At 42.7% G+C, this 5,408-nt stretch overlaps 4 non-coding genes across 4 annotated transcripts; 3 read left to right on the forward strand and 1 right to left on the reverse strand.

Annotated features, from left to right (window-relative positions):
• Window positions 1-735: 735 nt before the first annotated feature.
• On the reverse strand, window positions 736-807 carry Trnaw-cca. Its single transcript has one exon. It is a non-coding gene; the product is annotated as a tRNA-Trp (tRNA).
• A 386-nt stretch (window positions 808-1,193) lies between these two features.
• Trnak-uuu lies at window positions 1,194-1,266 on the forward strand. Its single transcript has one exon. It is a non-coding gene; the product is annotated as a tRNA-Lys (tRNA).
• A 2,699-nt stretch (window positions 1,267-3,965) lies between these two features.
• On the forward strand, window positions 3,966-4,039 carry Trnai-aau. The gene has a single exon. It is a non-coding gene; the product is annotated as a tRNA-Ile (tRNA).
• A 750-nt stretch (window positions 4,040-4,789) lies between these two features.
• Window positions 4,790-4,863, forward strand: Trnai-aau. The gene has a single exon. It is a non-coding gene; the product is annotated as a tRNA-Ile (tRNA).
• The last annotated feature ends 545 nt before the right edge of the window (window positions 4,864-5,408 follow it).

Raw genomic sequence — 5,408 nt, forward strand, 5'->3', positions numbered from 1 at the left:
TATGTTTTTTATGTTATTTAAAACTAATTTAATAGTTTATATACCTTACATTATGCAAACAATAGATTGCATGTATCTGCTATGACTACTTAAAGTAGCATCAAAATATCTCATCAACCGATTTATTTTAAATCATGCCGATTCTTCAGGTTACGCCTGTCGTTATGCAATTATATGTGTATTTTAATGTATCATAGATTGCATACTTTCGGGCTGAATTGCGATCTCCGAAAATGCTTGCTTGCTTCCACGCTTGCTGACGTGCAGCTGTGTGGATTTGATTTTTTGGTGTCATTTTCCAAGAACGTGTGGTTCGAACAAAAGACGTGTTTTGGTAAATCACAGCCGTGGCCTGATTTTTCAGCCTGCGTTGTTTGCGGAAATGTATTTGCAGTTAGTTTTATTTCTGCTGGCGACGTGAACGGTTTCGCTCTGTAAGCGTAGTGGTGAAACTGGTGCCTTTTTCAAAATTTAAGTTTTAAAATGCTTATCATTTGCCTTGTTTTGTTCATCAAACCTAGAGAAAATGGTGGATGCTAAAAAGTGATAAGGCAAAAGTGACTTTCGACATAAAAAGGCCGGAAAATGTGTACAGTGTGAAGGATTTCCATGAGAAATAGCCAACACAAATCTTATACAGTTGTTGTGTACGCTACACAACGATGATAATAATGGCGTTGTTGTCATGCGTGTCATGAAGATGGTAAAGTACAACAAAAATAATTTCGGGACAGATGACCCCGACGTGATTTGAACACGCAACCTTCTGATCTGGAGTCAGACGCGCTACCGTTGCGCCACGGAGTCCTTGTTTCTGCTGCGGCCGTAAAACCAATACAGCTACGCAGCATCGTTTCACTGTATGATGCTCGCTCTCCTGTGACTGAAAAGTCAGATAGTTTTACAATTTACTTATTTGAGCAATCACTTCTATAACTTTTCATTCATCGATTCAATATTTATTGCACAGAAATATGCTACAATCTAGTATAACTAGTATGCTTTTAAAGTGTTTTTATGCATTAGTTGGACAATACGGATTTTTATTTCTCAAACATTTCTGTTTCAGCTATGCATGTTTGAATATGGCTCGCAGACTGAGCATCCACAATGACGTCATCGCACGCGAAATGCGCAGTGAGCAACAGGTATTGCTAGAAGCAGTAGCGATCTAGCTTACCCCTCCGCAACTGGCCCGGATAGCTCAGTCGGTAGAGCGTTGGACTTTTAATCCAACGGTCAAGGGTTCAAGTCCCTTTTCGGGCGGCTAGTTTCTTTTTTACTTTGCTTGTACTACAATGCCGAACATTAGTTGTTGGCATTCGTTTTTTTTGTTTTGCATTATTTCGTTTCTTGCGTTGATAATTTTGACAATTCGTTGTAATGTTGAAGTTTTTGCTCGAATAAAATCTAATGCATTTGGTGTAGGCTAGAGTTCGTTCCTGTAGGGATCGAGTTCGATCAGTGGGTGCAACGAGTTCAGGTCGACCTGTGGGTGCAACGATATCCGACCGACACATGGATAAGACTGAACTTTTGCTGCACAACCCGGGTCGACCCGAACTCGTCGCACCCACGGGTCGGCTTAAAATTGTTGGAACTAGGTATACGACCCGAACGATTCCAGGTCGCTTACGGATGGCTTCGATCCGGTAGGTTCGCGTCGATCAGCCCATCATTGCTGTTAACACCTACAGAACGCAGTGAACACCTACGCATTTAGGAAACATGTATAAGATAGGTACAACTTCCATTCTCTTTCCCTTATCGTCCCCTCAAACCATTCCCTTAACGAAGAATCATACCGCAAAACATAATGCCGACCCAACGCATTGCAAAAGACAGGATGCAAGGAACACAAAAGGGAACACTTACAAAACAAACAATTCGTTAGAATTAGGCTGTTTGCACCTCGTTCAGGATGCGCAGCAGTACATACGGAACTCTTCCTACCTGGCATCTTTTTCCGACAATTGTAACGCATTGGAAGAGTATAAATAGGAATTGCGGGTCATAATAGGCCAGTTGCCATTCAGAACCAATAGACTGGGAACTAAAATACACTCTCCGGGGAATCGGAAAATGCAGCCACATCGCCAATAGCACTTCTACGCACCTGATTCGGACCAAATACCAGCAACGTCACCACATCTACACAGACGGCTCCGTTAATTGGGATTCAGCTGGCTGTGGGATCCATGCCAGCCTCAACAACTGCGCCATCAAGCTCCCAAACCACACATCTATCTTTTCAGCCGAAGCAATAGCCATCCGTCTTGCCGCCGACGAAGGACTTCGGACCGACATTCCGAACGTCATCTTCACCAATAGCGCCAGTGTTTTGACAGCGCTTCAACATGGTTCCTCAAAAGACCCACGCATTCAGCTTCTACATGACAACCCTTTATCTCCTGAAATAGTCCTCTGTTGGATTCCGGGTCATTCCGGAATCGACGGCTAGCCAACGAAGGTCGACTCCGTCCGACCAAACCGCACAGCTCTCTTTCGCACCGTGACGCTTCACTAACGCAATAGTCGCTCAACACTGGAACACCACCTGACACAACCTAGACCTCTCCACAAAACTCCGCTTTATAAAGCACAACACCGCACCTTGGGACGATCCCGATTCCAGTCTTCACATTGGTCACACCCGCCTGACACATTCCTACCTTCTCGACAGGTCCAGTCCTCCTCTTTGCAGGTTCTGTGGCGTCGACAATATTCTCCGCCACATCCTTACCTATTGCCATGGATACACTACACACCGAACCACCTGCCAACTAGATACCGACCAAGCCGTCATACTATCTCCCGACAAACAACAGCAGAACCGCCTCATCCAATTTTTACATCCGACATTCATAGCACAATGGTTTTCATATTACACGAAGAATAATAGTTAAGCAATAGCTAAGCCATACTCACTATAGTTTTTACCACACATATGTAACAATAGACAGGAAAGAGGCGAATGATGCCTCAAAGACTCAAAGCCTCTACAAATAAACGAAAAAAAATTGCCATTCAGCACTCAGGCATTGAAAAACAAACACGAGTCAAATCCAGTGAATCATCGGACAATCAGATTGGTGCACAATAAAAATAAAGTGCCCTACATCGATACAACATCAAAAGCCTTACGAATTCTTGGACTCGTCTTCAAAATGAAGAAACACTTAGTGATCTAATTTGCATAGTGATCCAGGCATTCCCGGAATAAGGTGTCCTTTCAAGCTTCCATCGAGCGATTATACCATTAGGCAAAAGCGAATACAAAGACACTTAAGATTTCCAAGGATTTTCCAAAAAATAGTGTCTTTGTTTTGCGTGCCTTGTTGAGCACACATTCTCCGGTCCAAAGTCAGAAGTGGGATTCGAACCCACGCTTTACATGCATTTTCCTGCCCTGTAGTACTCCAGAAGTTTTCACTGGAGTAGAAGGAAGGAAACTTTTATGCATGAAAAACCCAGATCGCTCAGCAACATATCTTTCGGGAGAAAAGCTATTCATGTTATTTTAGGTAGTAGTTTTCAGTATGTATGTCTTTAGACCTTCAAACATATCGAGAGGTAAGTAAGAATCGTTACATTATTGCGCCCGTTTAGAGGTTCAACAATGAAGTGATTGCTTTGCTGTTGAGTCTGGTGCCTTAACCGCTCGGCCATCCTGACATGCTGAGGTTGTTCGTTGCGAATAGGGTATAAAAATAAAGCAACATGCGTGGTACCCACCACAAATATATCCACAACATCTTCCGTTCTAAATGGAAAACGTGTGTGTGGTAGTGAATAAATCTAATACTTCCGCGTCATCTTGGTAGGGGTGTTCTGTTTGGAAATGCAACCCTCGCCGGTTAAGGGATGGTTCTGCTTCAGAAGAGGAGTTATGGTAACGAAGAGAGTATGTTCGATGGGCACGGCGTCGGAGAAACTAAAGAGATTTGAACAGGAGCTCAGCACGCGGCTCCATAGCTCAGCTGGTTAGAGCGTCGTGCTAATAACGCGAAGGTCGTGAGTTCGATCCTCTCTGGAGCCATAAAAATTTCCTTTTTTGTATGGTATTTTCACTTTTACGTAGAATTACTAATCTCAAATGTATTATTTACCATGATAACAGCTTTTACTTTAATTGCGATTATCGTATTTGATATGGTTTATATTAACAATATAAAAACCTTGTATAAACCAAAAGAAAATTATGGTAAAACATTGGAGTATTTTACCAGAATTTAAATCATAATGACAAAATGGCCAAATTAGACATGGAAACTGAATTATGTTTATACAACGCGTTCGGTTATACATTTAAATTATACATGCACTATTTTTAATATTTGACAATACGGTATCGGTCCGTAATAATTAATACTTAAATATTTTTAATATTCAAGGAAGCAGATACCATCATGAGGACTTAAAATTGTGAGATAACGAGGACTCCAATCGTGCAACGTTAGAGGAAAAATCAGCCACTCGAGTCGGGAACCACAACTTTTCACGTTTATGTGCTATCGATGACAACTTAAAGTAACTCAATAAAGCTTATTCGTAATACTCCTGGACACTTAATTATGAGGTTCTGATTTGACATAAAATAATCACATATTAGCTACCAAACATGTCAATAAGTTATTTGGTGTCAATTAAAAAAAGAGAGGAAATCTGTCAGTCAAACTAAATATTCAATACCATTTGCATTAAATCGTCCTTCGTACGATTCGTTCGAATTATTCTGTTTTCCGATGCCTAACATACTGTATGGGTTTGAACCACGGACATGTCATCTGGCTCCATAGCTCAGCTGGTTAGAGCGTCGTGCTAATAACGCGAAGGTCGTGAGTTCGATCCTCTCTGGAGCCAAAAATTAGTTTTTTAGCGGGAGGTTTTTTTTCTTAACATAACTGAATCGTCATTCTGCCTCTAGCTTCCGTGGCGATAAGACGTGTTTCGCTGTGGAGCGTCAAACGGATCATTTGCGTACGGCAGATAGTGGTCATTGTCCTCGTGTGCGATTGCGTAATCAACGTGATTACCCGTATCGCACTAATCGGTGTCTCCGCCTTTCTCCGGCTTTCGCTCGGAGTTTGTGTTTATCGATCGTGTGGCGCCTAGCCCCGATCAACGTGTGTTCTTAGTGTTGTGAGTGTGTGTATCTGCCGATCGTTGCGATAAGCAAGCGTATCGACGCTGCATCGTCGCATCGATCGTGAACTGTCTTGTGTGCGTGTGTGTGTGTTTGCTCGTGCGCGCGTGGTTGCTTATCGTGTTTATCGGTAAGTTTGTCTACCCCTACTTCCCCCGTTGTCTCCGGTCCTAACATGGGGACCGACTTATCGGATTCGGAGAGAGAGATAGAGCCGAATGTGAAGCGTAAGCCTGGTCGTCCTAAGGCCGCTCCTGCCACC

Source organism: Anopheles stephensi, chromosome 2 (genome assembly GCF_013141755.1).
Source record: "Anopheles stephensi strain Indian chromosome 2, UCI_ANSTEP_V1.0, whole genome shotgun sequence".
Classification (NCBI taxonomy): Eukaryota; Metazoa; Arthropoda; class Insecta; order Diptera; family Culicidae; genus Anopheles; species Anopheles stephensi.